Below are 23,978 nucleotides of genomic sequence, written 5' to 3' on the forward strand. Positions count from 1 at the left end.
CTACTTCAGAATATTGCCACGTTTATACAAAATGCACTGTTAAACCGCAAACGAGTTTGTACTACTCACCCCTCATAACTGTTTGGATGTATACTACGAGGCTATGGCCTACAGTTCAGAAATAAAAAAGAAGTGAGTATTAATTTACAAATCATTCTTGAAATTAAGTTTCCTAATATGTGATGCTTCATAGTTCAGCAATACATGTTGAATTTGTATGCATCGAATAACATAACTGTATCTTGATTCACAATGCCAAACATGCAGGTGCGGAAGTACGGGCTTCCAACAAGGCAATGGAAACAAGTACCATATTTTCACAGCACAGACGGAGATCGCAAGCACATAGGATAACAAAAAATTCACTTCACTTCTGACTGACTTCAGTAGACGAATAATAGTGGACAATTTATAGGTAACTTTTAGAAGTGAGGTGAGGTGAAATTGGGTTTACGTCGTGCTTGAGAATATTTCGCTCATATGACGACGCGCATGCGTGTGTATGTGTATGTGCGGCTGCTTGTACTAGCCCAGACTGAAGCTGGTTTTATAGTGCTAGCCCACTGAGATACCACACCGCAGTGAAGCATGAATACCCCACTCAGACACATTATACTGACTCCGAGTCGACAAGCCTTTGTTGTACCCATTAATGCCGAGCGCCAGGCAGGGACCAACTAGTACCATATTTTAACGTCTTTTGGTATGACTCGGTCGGGGATCGAACCCACGACCTTCCGCTCTCCGGGCGGACGCTCTAACACCTACACCACGGAGGCGGTCGTACCATTTAGAGACACGGACGGAAAGATAAAGCAACATTCAGACAACAGAGGAATGTAGAGTGCATAGTAACATATGTGCCATTAGCGTTTATTTATTTCCATCTCTGTCCTATGTTTGTAAGCTGGTTACTGGTGGCAGATATCTTTACAAATGTCTAAACAAATATTCTCACATTACGAAATGCTAACATAAAGGTTTACCTTACAGGTTCCTTGACAGTCTGGGGAGTTATCATTTCACCCTGAGACAACTATGTGTCATACATACAGACAGTGACCTTTTCGTGTCTGTGGGCAGGTTTCTTCGTCGTCCTGAGATAATACACTAATACTGTGGTAATCCCATGGCCCACCGACAGATAATTGAGATCTATGGTCAGTTGTCATCTTGTGTCTAGGGCATGGTCTCCTAATGGTTCAGATATATGTACAGTGTATTCCTATGTCTGATTGCATTTGGCCAAACGGGAGAAACATTTATTTGACACGCATCAAACAAATGACCCTAATTACATATTATCAAAGATGTTAAGGAAAATACATTTGGGGATAACTTCAAATAATGCGATTTTCTGCAGCGTAACTTGAAAGGTTTCCTTCATCTGCATAGGCTATATTGGAAGATGACAATTCGTTGGCAATATCTAAGACATACTTCTTTAGGCATTATGTCTCGAAAGATTCCCTGATGAAATCTTTTGACAAGACCACGTCTAGAGTCCTTTCTATATAAGAGAACGGCACAAAGTTTGCGGGCGAGTCATCGTTTGCCATGCCTAAAAAGACTTGCCGCTCGCACAAAAAGATAATATACTGTCCAAAAAAAGAAAGGCATAGGCCAGAAATCTGTTGCGAAAATGTTGTATTTTCAAACATGTATAACTTGTCCACAAATAGACTTTAGTGCATGCATGTTTACATCAGTTTAGAAGAAGGAAAGGTCTATACAACCAAGTGGATAATTTTAGATAACGGAGACGTTGAGCGTGATGGTGACGACGTAGCACGGTCCCGACGTCGGGTCTCCTGGCTCTCAGTCCAGTCTCTCTCAACCTGTTCCGTACAGCATGCCCGGATATCCTCCGAAGTTCATGCACCCTGGCTGCTGTGCTCTCGCGCAAATGTAGTACCCGGATGTACCGATCTTGGGCTGCAGTGGTGACTCGAGGTCTGCCTGTACGGGGACAGTCATTTGTTATACTTGTTTGGTTGTAACGAGCTGCAAGCCGTGATATCTTACTCAGACTAGCATTCAGACGCCTGTCAAGAGAAGGTTGGAAAATCTCCAGAGTGCATTCTTTCAATGGCGATGTTCCGTGTCGCTGAGTCAAGACGTGGCGTAGTGATTTGACCTTGAAACTCCTTCAAAACGAATGCCCATTTCCGAAAGTAATCTGGATTTTTATGGCCAGACAGTGCATGCTCTTTGCTGCACAATGTCAACTGGAAGGTAATTTCTGTTGCGTTGTAGCGATGCCCTTTAATCCTTGTGAGAAATCTCATCAAAATCAACATTTTCAGGTAAAGTCGATTTTTACTTGTGCAATTGTGTACAATCATGTTATCAACGCTTTAGTTACATATGTTGACGACTGTTTGAACACAAAAGGTAATTAATAGATTTTTAAAAATTCAAAACGCCTATGCGTTTCATTTTTGGGATAGTATATATATATATATATATGTGAAAGTTCTGATAATGATTGCACATCACATTATCTGAATTATATTTGTTTGCAATGACCGTCCCCTTGTGAGCAAGTATCAATTAGTATTAGTCTTCTGAGCGTCCCATCACTGAAGTTAATCGTTGTAGAGTTTCATTTATTGATATATGTCATAAGTAAAATTTAAGGATACCGGCCAAAAGCTCCTTGGTACAAAAGCCCCTCGACCACAAGCCCCTCTGGAGAAAAGCCCCTCGCTAACTTGAGCTCCTCTGACAAAAGCCCCTCGATTTATGTATTTCATAAAAGAATGAACATTTCTTACTGCTCTTATATATTTTATACAGTATTTTAAGTAGGAAAAAGTCTTTTATATTTCATAAAGTATAATGAACTTTTCTCATTGCTCTTATATATTTCATAAAGTATTTAAGTATTTTATCGTATCAATGTAAAAGAAAAGGAGAAAATGTGATAATTTCTGACTCGGAAAGTTTGCAACTTATAGAGGAAATTAGAATTTTGCAAAACAAACATTTCTCACAGTCAAACTCAGGCTTTCCCATGGAGGAAATAGGTATATAGTGTTGATTTGTTTAAGTATTAATTATGATACAATACTATTTTCCTTGTCATTAATCATTTCTTGTTGATTTGTTATCATTTGTTTGATGAAATGTATTTCTAATTCAGAAAAAAATATTTGCTAATAACATATTAATTTATATACTATTAAGAGTCATTCTATTATGAAGCAATACAACATTTCATGACATTAATCATTTCTTGTCTTTAATGTTATTTTGACATTAATGCATAAAGTAAGGGACTTTTGATCATTTTTCGAGGGGCTTTTGTCCCGAGGGGCTTTGACCTAGACTCAACTTTAACAGGTCAGATGTTATATTTGTTATGTATTTTGTATTGATAGTACACTGGAAGGAATAGCGCTGATTGGACTATACGTATTTGTTCTATTGCATGGAAATGAAAAATAGAGTTTATACATTTAGATATATCCATGGTTTGAGACGTATCAAGTGTTTTGTGTACGTGTTAAGGAACGAAGTATTAAAAAAGAAAACGAACACAACGAATAACACTGCCACATAACACTGCACGGAATCCGGAAATGCCGTTAAATATTATGCTTCATGACAGTTCAAAAACAGCACAGACCCCGCAAAAATGTTCATTTATTTTTATAAACAAAGATTTCTTCCACTGTTTTAATAATGCTGCTTTATATCACTGATCATGAAAAAAAACATGTTATGATGGTATGGTACTTATCTTCCAGTGCATTATTCGAATTTCATCGTATTGTTCAGATTTGTCAATATTTGGCAAAGTAATACAACTCAGTTTAATGGTACAGCCATTCTGGTCCTCATTGTGGCAGGATAGCCTGCAGTGACACGAGTAAAGTAGGGCCCTTTTTCTTGAAATCCCCATTAATCGTCTTTTTATCTGTTAACATTTCATTCCGTTTGTTTAAAAACTTCAAGATTCGTGCAGTGTGAATATAACCTGGCATTGTCTCAATCAGAGATTGAAAATATGTAGTTGAGTTTTACCAATGTCTTTCTGAGGTTTTGTTTCTCATTGCGATCAATTTAGATTCCCATGTCACCTTCTTCAATGTCTTACAGGCCATTTCCTTTGGCAAAACCTGTTAACGCTTTCCCCTTTATCCTGATAATTACTGCTAATGTTATTTTGTTGTTTTTAAATGCTCAGATGTTTTTATTTTTGCTATAACAGAGATGTGAGTATAAACGACCACTGATGTGTAAGTTCAAAGAACTCGCCCTTTTGTCTCTGTGCGAAATGAGTGATTTCAACCTTCATTACCAGAGCAACGTTTGCATTGACCTATTTGATAAGAAACGATCGAGAAAAACACGTCCGTGTAAGAGAATAATCGGTCTTGCATACCTGCGGATTCCATTAGTTTTAAAAGGCAAAGGAGCGTCGATTTTATGACGGGATCTGTGAAGCTCAATCTTCTGATAGAAATACTAGTTCAGGGTTATGTCAAGAAGACGGTATTCACTGGAAATGCTGTAAGCATGGACGTCCAATAATCAGGAGCTAAATGAATATCCGTAATCATCTTCCTGCAGGGAGTTTGTCTATGGATTCTTTACCTAAGTTGTGACATTGTTAGATAGTATATTTCTACAATGCCCGGACACGTGTATTATTTGACAAGATGCAAAAGCAGAAGGCTATGCTAAGGGATTGAAGGTTATGGAAGTCTCTTCTATAATATGTTTTGTATAAATCCAATTCCATTAGCCCTAAAGTAATTTCGAAGCCATCGCAAACATATTCATTTTTAATGTTTCTTCGATCAATTTAAATTGGGCAGTATGATAGTATAATGAGAAGCTTCTTTAATCATTCAGTACATTCCTTTCCCTATTCATGTACGCCTACACACTGAAGCTCTAACGTAAAACACTGCTTGTCACTCACATGTCAGAGTACTCTTTTCTCAGCTGTATGTAGAAGGGATCCTCGATGTTGTTTGGACTGTTATGATCCATTTAAAATGTATGAGAATTATTCCGCCTTGTCAAACTCCCTTCTCCACGATGAATCTGTCATGTTTGCCGTGTCAGTCATGTGAATATGAATAAATAACTTCAATTTTCAATCAGACATTACTTAATCATGTATGTTGAAGGAGCCAGTACGTGGCCATAAACTATGATATGCTGTGTGGGGTTGTTGTTTTCTTTGTTATCATCAAATGCAGTTCGGTTGAAGGCTGTCGGAAGGAACTGTTAAGAAGGAGGGTGCTTGGTGTTTTCCAATTTGATGAACTGAAAAACAATGACGAGGAGAAGGAGATTCCTGAACTTCGAACGCTACTTCAAATACCGAAGGTAGAGTAGTCCCATCCCCTTTTTCCAGGACCTATCACCTTTGCTCATGGTCACAGAAAGAGAATCGTACTTCTTGCTTTTTTACTCGAAGTAATTTCCATTTTAATCTAAAATACGAAAATAGTTATACGAGGTTCAGCAGATCAATTTCAGTTTGTCGTCGATATTTAAAAAAAACTAGGATGCGAGTTAGACGGGTTTATGCAACTTTTAAGCAAACTTCAGGCAAAATCAGGGAAGAGCAGACAAAAAAATGGCCTCGTTAATCTTGGGGAAGTACATATGCGCCCATCACCTCAAATACAACTGCCCTGCTCAGCGAGACTGGCGTCGTCAATAACATATTTATCCCTAAAGGAATGACACGCATTGTAGTTGTGTACACTGACACTGTTTCGTATTATACTTTTAATTGTTCATTGAACAATGGTGGCACATACGGACCAAAATGACCAACCAAAAGAATCGAGAAATCATGTTTTGTTGTCAGGCTGATTCCCGACACTACTGATACATCTGCACCCATCAAATTCTGAACTGCATCGACACACTTTTTGAATGCCACAAAACTAGAAGGTTGGTTAGCTTGGAAAGCAGAGAGTAATACCTTCGAAGTTCCATTTTAGCTGTTTGAGGATGGCTTTGTGTTGGCGGTTGAGTTTCGAAGTCTATTTTTCGAAGGGCCATTTTGGAAGCTTAACCACTGTTGCTGCTAGATGAATATTATTATAACACTATATCATTATCACCACTGCTATTATATTCTATTATGCCATTGTACTGCTATTCATTGTACTTACACAGCAATAGTTTTTATTGATTGGTTAAATTCATGAAACAGTTGTTAATTGTATAACATTTTTGTCTTTTTTGGTTTCACTCTGACATTTGTAACCATATTTCCGGTTATATTAATGCTTCAATAACATTTGCCAGTAACTGATCTCCTATAATCCAAACGAGGGTATAGTGTAAACAGCTGGTTGGCTGCAGTGCTGTTTTATTATGGTCGTAATAATACTGCTACTTTCAAAGTCACACAACTTTGCCCACACCGATTTCATCAGTGTAGTTTTGGGATTGATATCATAAATGTGAAGCCACCTATACTTTGTTATTTGGACAAACACGGGACACGTCATATAAGACTAGTCTATGACATAAAATTTGAATGCATAGATTTTTGAAGAGTGAAGGTTGTCTACTAGGAAACTATGGACCAGTGTTTGCCATTGAACCAAAACGCATTGAACCTGTGACGTTTCAGAAACATATAAATCTATACGTTATAAGGGAACGTTCATATTATTCCTACTCACAAATTATGGTATGTACACATACTTTCTGAATTTCTACTTCACATAGAATGCCGTTGACATTTCTTTATCCAATCATATTGTTTGTGAACATTACCTTTGCAACCCTATGTTACAAAACTGAAGCCTCAATATCATGCTAACAATACAATACATGAATGCAACCAAATATGAGCAATAACATTAAGTTGCCCTCTTATTCCACCAGAATCCATCTGATGATGCTGAAAAGGCCATATCATGTAACAGCAAGGTTTGTTATTTGAAAGATTTAAGAGCTATTAAGAGTGTTAGATATAATAGCACAATTAGAAGAGGTGAGCCTCTAGACTTTAAGATGGGAGAAGACAAGTGTCGTGGAAACTGGTTATACTGTGGAAATGTTCTAAACAAGTACAGTTGGGATTCTGGAGTATTGAGAAGGATTTCATTTTCAGAACAAAGTGGGCTTTTGGGGAAATAGACAAATAGATCGACGCGTTCATAATGAAGCGATTACATAAAAATGAACTCAGTTCAATTTTCTGCTTATGGGATCAGTGAGTTGACATAAGTGCCCTTGTGTTGATCTTGGCAGGTCAGGCTATGTCATGTTAACCAGAACAAGAGGTCAGAGCGCCTGTCCAACTGAATTGGTAAGATCATAGCGCTTGTCCTATTGATTGTTTGGAGACAGTAACCCTCCTGTTGATTAATGAGCTCGTAGACTTTCACATCGATTCGGGAAGTGGCAGCGACTGTCCCCGAATCCCCATGAAGTAACAATTGGTAGGGAGGTCCCTTGGCCCGTTAGGTCATGTCGCTAATTTAGGCCACCTAAAGACATATACCAGTTCATGCGACTGTGGTAAGGTCGGCCTATTAGTGTTGTTGGACTTGTCCTCCGCCTTCGACACAATCGATCACGAGAGACTCATTGGAACTTTGAAAATTCCATTGGCATAAATGGAGTGGCTTTGGAGTGGTTCGCATCTTACCTCACTGACAGGTTTCAATCTGTTGTTATCCAAGGGGTTTCCTCCAGCAAGACTCTGTTGAAATGTGGTGTTCCTCAAGGATCTGTTCTAGGTCCAGTTTTATTTACCATCTACACCTCTGATCTGGGAAAACTCATCTCATCCATGAATATTGGTCACCATTTCTACGCTGATGACACTCAGTTACTTGATTCCTTCCTGCCTCAGAACGCCCAGACTGCTGTCTCTCATATGGGTATCTGCACCAGCAACATTCCGTGTTGTATGAACACAAACATGTTGAAATTAAACACAGACAAGACAGAAGCCATGTTGATTGGTACACGTGATAAGCGGAACAAGGCAAATGTTTCATCTCTTAGTGTTGGACAGTCCCAGGTTCTTTTCACTGTGTTAGGGGAGACTGTGTTAGAAATCTGGGAGTTATCCTGGACAATGACCTGTCAATGGATCAGCACATCACTATGACCTGCAGAGCTTGTCACTATCATCTCAGGAACATCGGCAACATCCGGCACCTGCTGTCTACTGATACTGCCCATATGCTTGTCAGGAGTTTAGTGCTATCCAAGCTGGACTACTGTAATAGTCTTTTATGTAACATCACCAATGAACAAATGTCCATGCTTCAGCGCATTCAGAATTCTGCCGCAAGGATAGTTACACGATCAAAGATATCTGTGCACATCACGCCCATACTGATGAAACTGCACTGGCTACCTGTTGATGCACGTGTTCAGTATAAAGTGCTTGAACTGGCTTATCAGTGTTATCACCAATCAGCACCTTCCTACCTGTCTGAACTCACACAAGTCTACCACCCATCTAGAGTCCTCCGATCTGCCCAACAACATCTCTTCTCTGTTCCAACCCCACGTCTGAGACGATTTGGTCAGAGATCATTTACTTACAATGCCACCACTCTCTGGAATAAACTCCCAGATTATCTTAAAGGAATCCCTACTCTGCAAATGTTCAAAGAAAGTCTCAAAACATTTCTCTTCACTCATTTTAAATGTACTTATTATTATTATTATTATTATTACATTTGGAAAGGAAAGTCCTGTGTTCCCTTTCTTGTGAATATAAAGAAAGAAAGGCATTTCCATTGAGCTTATAAAATCATGAACAGTTCACTTCCCTTTTTATGTGTTTCTGATGGGTGCGACAGATGGGGCACAGTTCATTCTTTTTCTGATGAGACCCGTGAAGATCCGGGTTAGAATTGGTCTTCAGTAACCCATGCTTATTGTAAGAGGCGACGAACGGGATCGGGTGGTCAGGCTCGCTGATTTGGTTGACCACATGTCATCGGTTCCCAATTGCGCAGATCGATCCTCATGATGTTAATCACTGGACTATCTGGTCCAGACTCGATTATTTACAGACCGCCGCCATATAGCTGAATATTGCTGAGTGCGGTTTAAAACTAAACTCACTGACTTACTTTTTTCTGATCACCTTCTATCATCACTGTTTTGACAGTAATTCACATTCCTATGATACATGTATAGTCAGAACCGTACAATGAACTCATATGGTGATTAAAATGTTTATGGAAAGCAGATGGCACCATCATACATCTGTGATCTAATTAAAGAACATGTTTCCTCTTGCTATTACCATTTGTTGTCTGTACCGACATCATGCACCAGTTCCTGTGATGGCAGAGCAACCTCGAAAGCTGGTCCAGAAGTCCCTTTCAGACAACCTCAGAAATATTCAACTCTCAGACTTGAAAGACAATTCTCCAGATTTGAATACCTTTCCACAACAGACTTTTAGCGACTGGAGTGAGTGAGTTTAGTTTTACACCCCCTTTAGCAATATTCCAGCAATATCACGGCGGGGGACACCAGAAATGGGCTTAACACATTGTACCCATGTGGAGAATCGAACCCGGGGTTTTGCCGTGATGAGCCAACGCTTTAACCACTAGGCTACCCCACCGCCCCTTCACGGACTGGAAGCAGGCTATAATTGTATATATAATTGTGTATCTGATATTGTTAATCTTTGCCTTATTTTTTTTACTCTGATTCGTGGTATGAACATATTGTTTGCTGATTTCGCATGTCGAGACTCTATTCAAGACTGTATCTATAAGAACATGGTAACAGGTTGAAAACGGAACCCAGTTACTGGAAGTCATTTTTTTTAATTCTTTTTACATTCAGGTGTTAAGATTTCTTCGATTGATGAAGACATGCAAGATTCGTGTAATGCATTCCAATAATGAAATCCAATTAGGGAAGGCAAAAAATGTTTTTCACTTTTATCCTTTCTTGGATTTCTTTCTCACTACGATCAATTTAGATGCCAATTAAGATCTAGTGCTCTTTCGATGTCTGTTAGGAACACAAATATCATGTCTGACTAATACTTCGACAAACAATTCCAACATTTTCGCCATCATCGTTATGATACACGGATAAGTGCCAAATCTATCAGTTTTATCCCTTGCATTTAAATATGTTCAGACGCTATTTCTTTTGATATGACAGGGATTGTAGTATGAATAGCCACCATAATGTCTTTGCGTTTCATAAGTGATTACAGTATCGGTTACTAAGACAACAGGTGCTGTTATATATGTCCCTTGAGATCATAAAAAATATAACGTCAAAGCTGAAAATAATCGATCTTAATTCACTGGCGAAATAGATTCCTCTGGGCCTAAAAGGTGAAACGTTTATGACTCATTTGAATCTGGGATAAAACCGGGGGCTTTGTGCAAATTTTGGCAGAGGTTATTAAAACTAAGGTTTAGGTGACTTTAAAGCTTTTATCGGTTTCAGTGTTGACTGGCAAGTTCAATGCAGGGTGATCGCTATGATCTTGTAAATAACAGGCAACTTAAGTTCACCTGTATACAAGTTCACCTGTATACATCATTGTATCATGTATCAGTAATCTGTGTGTGTGTACTAACTATACAAATTACCATGATTCAATCTATGTAATACTTCGTTAGTTCCATTGCAAACGAACAGGTCAACGTTAGATGTGTTTTAATAATTAGCCTAGTGTAGAATGTTCCTAATGTCAAGTGTTAAGTCAGGAAGACAAGAAAAACCGTTCTTTCATATTGCTGTGAGGCTGGTATCAACACCGTTAACAACTCGCCGGGAGCTACAGGAACTCCAATTACCATCTTCCAGACATTACGCTCTCTTCCATATAGCTATGTAGGGAACAATAAATGCGGACCATGGACCATTACCGACTATTTACCAAGACGAACTAACATTATTTTTCAATGAAGTATCTTTAATTGATATAATAATATATAATATAATTATATTACATACTACAATAATATCTGAATATATACGTATTTATTATGTTGATATTTTAGTTTTCATTTTGATTATATGATTGAATTGTTTGTTATGATATCATTTCAGGACGAGCAACGAAGACTGAAGGATGTTGTATCAGAATGCAATTTGTATTGGATACACATGCAAACTTTATTTCAGTGGGTTTCTACAAGCTCTCTCTCGGATGGCATTGTATGCCTGTAATGCAAAAAGTCTATATAATTGAGGTACCGATATATTCAATGTCTTTGGTGATCTACCTTCAGTAAATTGTATTGTCTGTATATCCAATTTTAAAGACAGATGCTAGTTTTATTCCTTGATACTGTGATATTCTAGTTGGTTTTCCTGTCCTTCGATGACAGGTTTTTATAATTTACATGTATTTATGGTGAATTCTAACCTTTTTTTAGTCACGATATGGCTAAATATTGCCGATGTGACTGTAAATCTTAACTCACCCACTATTCAATGTCTTTACAAGCTTTTTCAGATCGTTCTTGTTTCCTGATAAAAACAGACTATTCAGAAATTTTGTCGATTTTTCTCAACAATTAAATCTAGCAGGCAAAGTTACACTGTGTTCCCCCTATGTAAATATATCTGGTACTATATAATAGGCGTTTTTATCACTCAGTCACTCTCTCAAAATCATTTGATGTATTTCTCAAAATTTTGTGTTTAACCACTTTGCCTACCTCAAATTCCACAGATGATAGGAATGGTAACTTCCTACAATGCAAAAACACATGTAATAATTCATAAGACGCCAAAGTGCAAGGGAATGTAAAGGGTTTGAATTATATAAATGTCTTCCTCATCATGACATTTTTATGTTTTTTTAACACCTCTTTAAACGATATACGTTTTCTATTAAAACGAATTCTATTAACCGTGATTTAAAGCCATTGGACAATCATTCCTATTATGTATCATCGAACCATTTCCATCACGCCATATGATATTGCAATGGACAGTTGCTTTTATCAATCAGTACATTCTTTTCGCTAATGATGCACGCCTACACATTAAATGTCTAACTTAATATACTGCTTGTCATTCAGATGCCAGAGTACCCTCCTCTCCACTGACAGCTCTGTGTAGGAGGGATCGTCGGTGTTGTATTGGACCGTTGCCCATTTGAAATGAAGAAGGGTTCATCATTGTCAAACTCCCTTCCTGTCGAAGCATCTGTCATGTCCTTTTCAAGGAGCTCCAGGGTTCCGCATCAGATATCACACGCATGATACGTCTTCTCTCAATGTAGGATGGGTGGATTATAATAGAACAGGGGCCGTATTTATAAAGATTCTTACAATTTTCTTAGGTTTGGTCTTCGAATTCATAAAAGCGGTCGTAGTTAAAAGTTAGCTCTTATAGTTAAGATTTCTCAAGCAGTCTAAGAATTTTTATAAATGCGGTCACAGTTCTGTCATTTTCAGTCAGACATTACTCAGCTATGTATGTTGAGAGGTTCACTCCATGGATACCAGATACTGGTGCGCTGTGGATGTTACGTTTAGCCGTTATTATGACATTATGTTAAACTTATGCCTGGTGGAAGAAAACCTAAAATATGATTGGTGTTTACCAAGTTGATGAAACTCAAGAACAATGGCGAAGTGCGACGCTGTAGATTCCAAACTCGAAACTTTTATTTCAAGTAACGAAAGCAAACAAGGAAGAATATATATTTTCATGCCTTTTTTCTTTCGCCCATTGTCACAGAAGAAGAGACCCATTCTTGCTCTTTACACGAAAGAACGTACATTTTAATCATAAAAACAAAACGAGTTGTGCTTAGTTCGGTACATCAATTACAATATGTCGTCGATATGTTCAGAAAAGAAGTATGTGAGTGGGTTTAATGTTTGCTCTTTTCAGCGAACTTCTGGCCAAGCATAAGACATAAATGGCTTCGTAAATCTTGGGAAAAAACAGTGTCCATGAACTCAAGTACACGCGCCCTGGTTAGGGAGACCAAGGTCTTCAAAACAAGTTTATCTCACAAGGGCACCGCGCTGGCGGTCTGGCGGGGATATCAAGCGATTACCATTATACCATTCGGATATTATTTGCCCGGCCCCCAGGCATTATGCACCATGTTAAACTATGCAGACAAGATATGCTGTTTTGTTAAATAGCAAATGTATTCGAAGTTTAGACTCCTCTACAAAGTTTCAACAGTCTATTCTAGTTGAAAACGGACAAGTTTCAAGAGAATGGAAACTTTCTAACACTGAATTCATGCATAAAATATAAAAATGCAAATACAAAGGTTAACGACTGATTGAACAAGACTTCTTCATTCTTGCTTGACAACGGTACAAGGATCTGTATTGAAACGTCACACTCAAGAAATAAAAGAAGATGTTATCCACAAAGTCTCTTCAATAGTGTAGGTCTCAACTTCTAAAATTCACCCAAAAGAAGGTTAACCACTTATTGATAGATTGTAATTACGCAATGTATTGGGTTTTTTATCGCCAGTGGTTTGAGAAATAACATGAGTCTAAATAGCTGACTACCCTAACACTGTGTTTGATGTTACACTGGTGGTTCTACATTGAAACAAATGAAAAGCGAATCGAAAAATCGTGTAAATTTGTTAGTCTGATTCCCAACCTCAGTGAGAGACTTGGCACCCTTCAAATTCTTAAATGCTTGAATCGGGATTATCTGAACGACACACAAACCAGAATGATGGTTAGCATACCCTAAAGCAGAGTGAGTGAGTGAGTGAGTGAGTTTAGTTTTAGGCCGCACTTAGCAATATTCCAGCTATATGGCGGCGGTCTGTAAATAATCGAGTCTGGACCAGACAATCCAGTAATCAGCAGCATGAGCATCGATGTGCGCAATTGGGAACCGATGACATGTGTCAACCCAGTCAGCGAGCCTGACCACCCGATCCCGTTCGTCGCCTCTTACGACAATCATGGGTTACTGAAGATCAATTCTAATCCGGAACTTCACGGGTCAACACAAAAGGGTATGACTCATATATCCTTGTAAACATCGAATTTTTTAAACATAAACAACTCTACAGCTTCTGTGTCTTCGGCGGCGGACCTCAAATTTGCACCACACATCAGCAGCCTCATAATCTGCCAGAATTCATTCGTTAATGCTCATGGCACTACATGTCAATGTTTGTTATTTCACAGAGCTATTCAGTCAGACCGTCAGATATGATAGCTCAATCTGAAGAGGTGAGCCTGCAGATGAGACTGTAAGATGGAAAGAGACAGCCTAAAGTGTCGTGGAAGCCGGTTCCACTGTTGCGATGCAGATTACACGACTGGTCCAAACAACTTCAATCTTGACAAGGTTTCAATTTTCAGGACGAAGTGGGTGTTTGGGAACAGACAAGAGCGCCACTTCGTTCACACTGAAGCGTTTAGAAAATATTAAATCAGTTCTCAATTCTCAATTTTCTGTCCATGTGATAAGTGCCCTTGTGTTGGTCTTGGCAGGTCAGGCTATGTCATGTTAACCAGAACAAGAGGTCAGAGCGCCTGTCCAACTGAATTGGTAAGATCACAACGCTTGTCCTATTGATTGTTTGGAGACAGTAACTCTCTTTTTGATTAATGAGTTCGTAGACTTTCCTATCGATTCTGGATGCGTTAGAGACTGTCCCTCTCATTCCCCAAGTCATGACATCCGGTAGTCAGGCCCATTGGTTAACTTACGTCCACGTCATGCCACGTTTACTTCACGAAACCACAACATCTGGCCTAGGCCCGTTAGAGACAGTTAGTACTGAGTTGATATATATGCTGACAATATCTGCCCATAAGTACTCTGAGCTGTTCCTGAATGCAGCATGTACTTTTACTATTTCCGAGAAAGTGTGATCAACACATTTAGTGTTTGTGGGACAGGGCGTGGATTAAAATTTGGTGATTACTTGGTATTTGGTTGACTTAAGGAAATTCACACGGACAGAAAACATTTTTATAACGATCACGAGAAGATCATGTCGTTTCGGTAAAGAAAACTCTGAAATATTTATAGGTGAACAGTCGTTTTAATGTTTTATATGTCATATCTGTCTGTGTTTATCACATGTAAAAAGTCAGAAACATGGGGCGTGAAAGGTCAAGTATTGGTGAAAACAATAAGAATCGATTACTGAAAATCAATGATGACACCAGGTGTTCGTGAAAAGGGTAAGCATGTCCTGCCCTGTTGATGGCACCAGTTCAATTTGTATGAAAAACTAAGTGTTTGCTTGGCGGGGATCCTGCCATATGAAGGCGGCCTGTGAACGACAGAGTCTTGATTAGACACATGAGTCTTGGAACACACAGAAACAGTGAACCTGTTCAGCAATCCCACATAACCTCGACAGGTAATTTAGTTAATATACCACTGTCATCTTATTATCGCTATATTTCCGTTTTCCTTATTTCAGAACACATGTAAAGTTATTGTGGTCCTTGAACATTATACGTGGGCCTTAGTTTGTGAAATATAACAGCGCCAATGTTTTGTGACTTGACGCTGCTCTGCCGCTGATACAATGAAGGACGACATTGGCTCCCAGTCACAGTCCTCCGAGTCTCACCCACGTCAGTAATTTGAACGAACCTAATGTTTCTGTTTTGCTTCTCTTTACTGGCGACGGATGTAACCTAGAGGTACAAAGATTTTAGACGAAGGTTGCAACAAATTGTTTGTCGGAATCGCCGCAATCTGTTTTCTGTAAAAAAGGTATGGTCATGTGACCAGACAAAAACCTCATGTCGGTGTCCTAAGGTAATGGTTAAAAACCATAACTGTCTGTTCATTGGGACGGAATTATTCTAGCGAGGTCGCGAACTATAAACACATCAGGCCTACTTCGACCAAGAGACAATATGGCCGTTAAACATTCCTGCCGACGTTGTAAGGAGGATTTAAGTTCCTGCTGCATGAATCATCAATGTTCATCAGTACTTCATTGTTCCAGGAAAGTATCGGACATTAGAAGCATTGTGTCATTAAAACCGTTTTGTAGGCACTAACAATTGTAGAATGGTTGGCCTAGCAACAAGGCAGACGCCAGTGATCGTGGGTCTTCATCCTGATCTAACGTTGTCTTTAATTGACGTCCTGCTTTGTCCTACGCAATACACAAGCTCGCTGATTTCACCAAAGTTGAAAAGTCTTGGAGCGGCATAAATTTCGGAATTGCTCCCTGACTCAACATCATCGGAATGCTGTTCAGAGTAGCGGATCTGTTTCTTTATGCATTTGAATTAGAATTTGTGCTCGGGTCGGCACAATCAAAACAAGGTAATTTGGCCATGAAGTTTAAATAAGCTTCAGGTATACCAATGCTCTCACATCGTTCAAGAACCTTCAAGGAGTCAATTACCTTCCATTCATTTGTCCGCCAGATTTAAAATAGATGATACCAGTGAGACCACATCGTGTGTTTCATATTTAGATCTGTGCATAAAGATTCAAAGTGACAAAAACCTCTCCTCAAGGCTAAATGATTTATGATTTCACCTTTACAGTTGTCAGATTTCCGTTTATGTCCAGCAATATTCCCACACCTCAAGTCTTTGTTGTTTCTTGTGTTTTCGGGGGGAACAATTGCCTAGCCTCAGCATGATGTAAGGTGACGTGTGCATCTGGTGAGACAAGATGTGCTCAAGGTTCAAGGTTTCGCCAACAAGAAAAGGGCTTCCCTGCTTTCAGTAATTGACTGAATGAGTTTTGGTTTTACGCCGCTTTTAGCAATATTCCAGCAACATCACGGCGGGGGACACCAGAAATGGGCTTCACACATTGTATCCATGTGGGGATTCGAACCCGGGTCTTCGGCGTGAAGAGCCAACGCTTCAACCACTAGGCAACCCCACCGACCCTTCAGTAATTGACTGTATAAGGTTCATGGTATGGTAACGATAGTCCATAAGAACAGCGCATCTGGCATATACAAATGAGCCACAACAAAGGCAGGGCTTCACAATACAGTTCACACGTACAGTAGCAAGTGTGTGCACCTTGTGCATTGATGCAGCCTGAACTTTCGCCTCATTCAGGCCAATAAACGTCGATAAAAGTTGAAGGAAGATCACTCCATATTCGAGGAAAGATTTTGCGGAGTTCCTGCAATGTCGGAGGATTCGGATGATCGTAAACGTTGCTTCATGTCTTCCTGGACGTGTGCCAATCGGAATCTGTGCTAAGGTAACACATCAACGATGATTAAGATACTGCTGTGCAAAGGGTCGTTCTGTAGCAAAATCGGTAAAGCGTCAAATTTGTCAAATCTCGTCTCGGTACGTCGCCTCATTCAAGTTCCCCTCAATCACAATTATTAACGTCCTTGCTGCAGTTACTGTCTCACCCACCTTCAAAACAATTGAACTAGTTCTAAATTCATGATAAATACATATAATTCATAAAACCCTGTCAACGAAGGACAGTCAAATAATTAGATTATTACATATTTGGTAAAAGTACATAAGGAAAATTATAATAATACTATCATTTAACGATACGGTATAACAAGATTGGCAAGATATAGCTAGCAACGGAAGTAAGGCCACCATACAAGGGGCCGTGGGGACTTACAATACTTGTGTCTCCTGCACGGTTCCATAGTTGAATTTATACCATCCCTTCAGCTGCTAGCAATTGTATGTAATGTTACCCATTTATCTAAACGGTGCACCACTTACAGACGATTCTTGATTGTATGCTGCGATACCCTCCTCAAACCAGGCACATGCCCTGGAGTTGGTGGGACTAGAATGTCGATTATGTTGATTAAAGACCTGCGATCCTGTGTAGGGGGGATGGATCTTGGTCTACTACTTCTAGGACGATCTTTGGTTGATCTTAGGCATATATACCGATCCTATGAACGAGATATCTGGTGTTCGTTGAAATCATATACAACACAGACTATGACTCTGAAGATTCGATACCTCCTTCGGCGATGTTGCGATGGGCAGCAATCAGTCTTGGCAATTTCCTACATCCACCAAGTCGACAAACGTTTGAGAAAATGTTGACAGACGTTTGAGCTTGTATAGTCATTGTCAATACACATGATGATGACAGTTCAAGACATTTTCATTAAGTTTTGAACAATTACTGAAACAAAACTATTAACGGGTGCATTAGTGTACTAAACCAGTTAAGTATATGCCATCTTTTTGGACTAAACAAAATCAACATTCTCACTCATTATGAATTGAGGTCTTCGAGGCGAAATTCGACAAATTCAAACAAGTTTGTCATGGCGCCGTGTTCACTTTTAAAAAATGTACAAAAATCTTTTAAGTCTACTACTTAAATGAGTGAGGAAGTTAACATATAATGTTACATCGACAATATTTCAGCCATATCGTGACAACAAAAGCAATCTATTAAGAAATTCCAACTTTATCTTATAAATACATGTCAATGAAAGACAGTAAAATCACAAAATATCATAGAATACCTCTTAGAACTTAACTATAAAAAGTATTTGACTGTAAAGAACAATACAAAGTAAAAACGGGCTATAGATCGGTAGATCACCATACTAGAGACTATGGGTACTTACAGTGCTTTTGCTACCCGCATGGATTTAAACCATCCTTCAGCTGTTATCCACTGTATGCAAGGTTAACCATTTATCTAAAATGTATACTACGATTAAGAACTGTGGTATACATAACTAAGGGGTTACAATTTTACTACTAAACATATGGGTATATTATATATAAAAAAACACTTTCGGCATTGACAAATGTATGTCCATGAAACTTATGTATATGTATATACACGTATACAAACAACAGACACATATGACAAAAACGTCACTGACCGAATTATATTCAGTTTTATCTTCTTTGCTGCCAAATAAATCAAAACAGGCAGATAGTAATTTTAAGTGAAATTAATTTTTTTTCGCAATTCTAAAATAAGTCATGAAATGAAATTAAGCTTCTGTTACTGCTGATGAGAAAATAAAATACTAAATCCCAAAGGGATACAGTATATGGCTAGTGCAACAGAACTGGGGAAAAAATCACTGAGGTATCGACAGGTTTGCACATCGTAAATACCAAACTTAAAATCTGGATTAGGATGCCTTGGCAGATTCTTTCTTCGTCAAAAACGGCTCATAATCTCACGAAACAGACGCTCTTATCATGCACAAAGGAATAACAACTACAAAATAAAAAAATAAAAAAACAACGCTTAGTGTTTTTAGTTTTAGTAAAGATCAGACAGACGTCCAAATACACAAACATCTAAAAGGGCTTTTGAGCCATGAGTTCATTTGTGGCACTACTGTGTTAGCGGTTAAATTGATTTAAAGCTACATAACCCTCGATGTAGTATGTTGAAGTGCTGCCGGCCTTTCTGTTGGAAAGCTGATGATTCTTATACAGTCTATTCCTGAGAGCAGGGAAGCCCTTTTCTAGTTGGCGAAAACACCGATATCAGTGCCTGCATAAATGGATCATATGGATCATATGCGGCTTAGACAGTATAGGCTCTTCGTGATCCAAAATGTTCCTGAATTTCTCCAAGTGACTGTACACCATTTTTCGATATATACTACCCATCAAAAATTCAGATTCACTTATAGCACTCACTATATGTTATGGTTACATCGAAGATGAATTTCTCCACTAAGTTAAATTGCATGAGGATCATACATCAAAGTGCTGAAGAGCATGTGCAAATTTCGTGCATGTGAACAGCTGCGTTTTGGCGTAATTGTTTGTTAAGAAGTCGCCAATTTTCACTGAGTTCCATGATTTATTGAGCTCATGACAATGCTGTTTTCAACGTTACGAATACATCAGTTCATGTGTAAACAGTGCCTTTAAACAGTATGGAACATTTTGCAAGATCTAGTGTAGAACAGTTGACTGAAGTATGGTTCATATTTACACTAGTGAGTCTTAACTTTGATGGGTGGTATGGAGGAAGGGACATCATTTTCAAAAAGTCAGTATACGATTCCGACATCATGACTTGTGTTTATGAATCTGTAGCGATGATGAGGCTCTGGTGTTCTACCATCACGTAATGTGTAAACAGTTGGCTAGAAGACCCACTTTAATATGGCACAGGCATATATATCCCAACTAAAGAAATATGATTTCCGAAGTGACGCTTCCTCTTATAAAGGAGCACGGCACACGAATGAGAGTGAAGGTTATCCTTTGATGTATCTAAAATACAATTTAGACTTGTTCAACCCATCCTACTAAGAGTTTGGGATATATTAAAGTAGACTATACGAGATGATAATAACTTTAAAAGTTTTTAGTTTAAAAAATTGTAACGTTGTTAATTTGCTGGTTAACATTAAACTCCGCAATATTCTCATGATTCTCATTCGAATTTATGCTACAAAACCTGGTTGGTCAACCTTCGGCCGCGTCAAGTACTATCAAGTACATCAAGTACTAGTTTGGGCACTTATATTCTGTTGCTGGTATTTTGTAATTTTCTACATGTACCTATTTGATTGTAACCGTCTCCTACCTCACTGTCTATGTACATCCGCACTGTTGTTTTTGAACAGATTCCTATTTTAGGTATCTTAAGTTTCTGTTTAATCGCTCGACCTGTTAGCACCGGATAACCACCGACCTTTCATCTGCACCTCAAATCAGTCTGTGTTGGATATAAATAACTTACAGACGTCGTCGCAATTAACCAGATGACCGGATACAAATCTGTTCCAAAGGACCTTCTTCAGCCTCCCCAAACATCGTTTATCATCGTTGCCACGTTTAACACGATGTTTTGACGTGCGTGTACCGGAGCTGTAATATTGTTAACTAAGATTCTGAAATATAAACATACCTCAGTGCTCCTGAAAAAAATCAAATTTGTACAGGTTCAAAAGAATAGGAGAGGACTCGATAATGAATCCCCCTAAGACATTTTTAATGCGTTGTGATGTCATAGGATGTTGTAGACGTCATTAAGACTGACCTCAGTTGTGTTGCTGTGCACAGAAGTGTAATATGTCACTGCCAGAAAATGACCAGTCTCGATAATCCGAAGACAAAAATTCCCTTTGGTATAACCGACAAAATAGACTAAGTGGTGAAGTCCTTAGTAAAACATAACTGAAACTAGGTTATTGCCTGCGTTGATGTTTCACTTTCATCGTTCCACCGTTGTCTATGAACTCGTGAAGATCCGGGTTAGAATTGATCTTCAGTAACCCATGCTTGTCGTAAGAGGCGACGAACGGAATCGGGTGGCCAGGCTTGCTGACTTGGTTGACACATGTCATCGTATCTTATTTGCATAGAACGATGGTCATGCTGTTGATCACTGCATTGTCTGGTCCAGACTCGATTATTTACAAACCGATGCTGGAATATTGCTAACAACCAACCAACCAACCATTATATACGTGAGTATAGCATATGATAGATTCCCACTAAATACATCAATGTATCGTATCTCAGTAACACATGATCTTTATGTGCAAAATATGTGATACATTGCTTTCACGATTTGATCTGTTACAAATGTACTAGACTCGGGTCAATTAGCTGTGCATGCGAGTTTGATTCACGTCAATCAACACCAACTAATTACCACGTCTAGACCTGGGAAGGAAATACCCACCAGACCGTGCAACCCACTGACCCTTTAACGATCAACGTGTCGTCCTAGGTCAGGCTGGCCAGACCATATGTCATACAGGTCATTCTATTGGACTGATCTCTGTCGGACTGGAAGATTCCCGAGACCATAACTGAACGTGTTCATACAACCCATCTATGTTTGACAACAGGCCCATAGTTCTAATGGGACGTCAGCGTTAAGCCAGGTCTTTTTCAAATGGAAAATGCATGTCCATGTGACTTGAAGGCGTGAAAATGACTAACGTTCATTTCATCAGCGCTGATTGCCAATGTGTTTTCATTCTCCTTTTTGGTCGTCTCGCAGGATTGCAGATCGAGTTTGATTCCCATAGGGTACAATAAAAGCACTAACCGGGCCCAAACGAGACCATGCTTGATATGGGTTTTAGAAACATAACACACAAACACTCTCACGTTATTTCTATATTAAACGACGACAGAATTTGATGTGGTGAACTGAAAATGATTCTTACAAAAATAGTGGCAAATGATTGCCTGAAACTTTATCAACTCAATATAAACTTTCGGTTAAAACGGTGATTGATAGTGGATTACAATAAATCAGACAGAAACTGCTATACGAAGGTGGTGCATTTCATACATTTATCATATTGGTGTTTGGGACCTTTTCAGTATTTTATAGCTTCGCTTCAATAATATATTGTAAATTTTTTAGTCAAATCCAATTTGACTGTATATACACCACTTAGAGGGGATTACAAGCAACGCTTCAAGTTTAAGATGTGTTTGATCGAACAAAACCCAACTACAATAAATCGAAAATACCATAAAATATCAAAATTACATTTTTAAAGCCCGGCTGCATTATCGATACTTTCGAGTGTAAGTTCCAGGACGTTCACAAGGCTTTCTCACTGGCCAGTTTTTAATGGAACTCTGGCGAAAGGTGTTTGATACTTTGATACTGGTTCACGCGGAGCAAGGTGTGTATTCTTTTCTTGAACATCTGGTATAGTCAGTGGTCCATTCATATAACATTTCATAATTATGTTGCCTTATACGCCCTGTGAAATCTTTGAGAAGAGAACGGAAAGGTTTTTTTCGCTATACAGTGTACTTGCATATGAACAGTGAAAGTATGTGCAGTAAAGGCTAAGATCAAAGCTTGATGTTGTTATAAGACCAATACATGGAAAACATTTCTACTGTGAAGTACTTGCCTGAAATGTGCGTAAAAAATATAGGTAAGCCACAAAACCAGTTCAATGATGTCAACGCCAGAGAATAATTGGTCTCGGTTTTATTTATTTTCCATTATGCCAAAAGGCATTAGAGCAGTTAAATCTGCTGGATTTGGTCACTTTAATGACACGAAAATGAGAAACTAGTCTCGCATTATCGGTCGAACCTGCCACTCACACAATTTGCCTTAAAAACTAAACGTGTATTGCCTAAAGCAGGAAATTGGCTAAAAGTAAAATAAACATGTTTTTATGAATCGATATCAAAGGAGTTCTGTCACGAAGGAAAATCTTGTTTCACGTAAACTTTCCAATAAACCAAATAATGACTCAAACTATTTGATGTAGTTCGAGAGCGAATTAACAGGGCAGGTTTTTAACTTTCTAACACCACGTACTTTTACCAGTTTGTTGACGCGAATTTGAAGGCATTACTGACTTAGCACGGCTTAACTGAGCGTTAACAAAAACAGACATGTCTCAAGGTTCCCTCAGAGTTGGCAGGAAAGTCACTAAGTATCTGACAACTTCCTGTAACTTCAGTAAAGTTAACTATCCTTCCCCTTTAAGCTCTCTGTAAGCAAAAGGATTGGATTAGCAGGTTTGCCCAGCAGGACACAAATAAGTGTCACCTAATCCTGGATGTCCATTGGGTTTCCGGAAGGATGTCCTTCATGGCGTCCATCAGTTGTAAACAAGAGGAAATACCATTGTGTTCGGAAATTGTGCTCCATCAAATATCACTGAATTTGGAAAGTGGACAACAGACGAAATAGACAGAGTTTTCTGAACAGTTTTTCGAAAACGTGAGGACCAAATGCCAACCCATTAATGTTAAGAGTACAAAAAGTTGTCAGAAAAGTGCCTTCCAAAGCTTTGGAAATTCATTGAATAGATGCAATTGGTTACATAGAACATTTATTTAGAATATATAAAACAACATGAATGTTCCTGTTTTAGAATTCAAGTAACTGACAAAACCCTATCCAGATGAAGTAATATACACACCAGATTTATTGTGTCAAGGAAGTTTATATGTGTGATTCGCAGGCTTTAACTTGGCTTTCTGTATTTGTTGTACCAGACATACAAACGATGTATGATTTTGGACTCTGGCATGGTAGTCGGTATCTGCTGCCTTGTCGATGACTCACATGTTTGGCGCTAAAGGACCAAAAACCATTGAATTAGA

The 23,978-nt window shown here is 38.7% G+C and overlaps 1 long non-coding RNA gene across 1 annotated transcript; it reads left to right on the forward strand.

Moving 5' to 3' along the window:
* The first annotated feature begins 1,954 nt into the window (after positions 1-1,954).
* On the forward strand, positions 1,955-22,440 carry LOC124268748. Its single transcript, XR_006896343.1, has 3 exons — positions 1,955-2,058; positions 13,415-13,417; positions 22,427-22,440. It is a non-coding gene; the product is annotated as an uncharacterized LOC124268748 (long non-coding RNA).
* The last annotated feature ends 1,538 nt before the right edge of the window (positions 22,441-23,978 follow it).

The sequence above is a fragment of the Haliotis rubra genome, unplaced genomic scaffold (genome assembly GCF_003918875.1).
Source record: "Haliotis rubra isolate DU_JTF1 unplaced genomic scaffold, ASM391887v1 Scf14, whole genome shotgun sequence".
Classification (NCBI taxonomy): Eukaryota; Metazoa; Mollusca; class Gastropoda; order Lepetellida; family Haliotidae; genus Haliotis; species Haliotis rubra.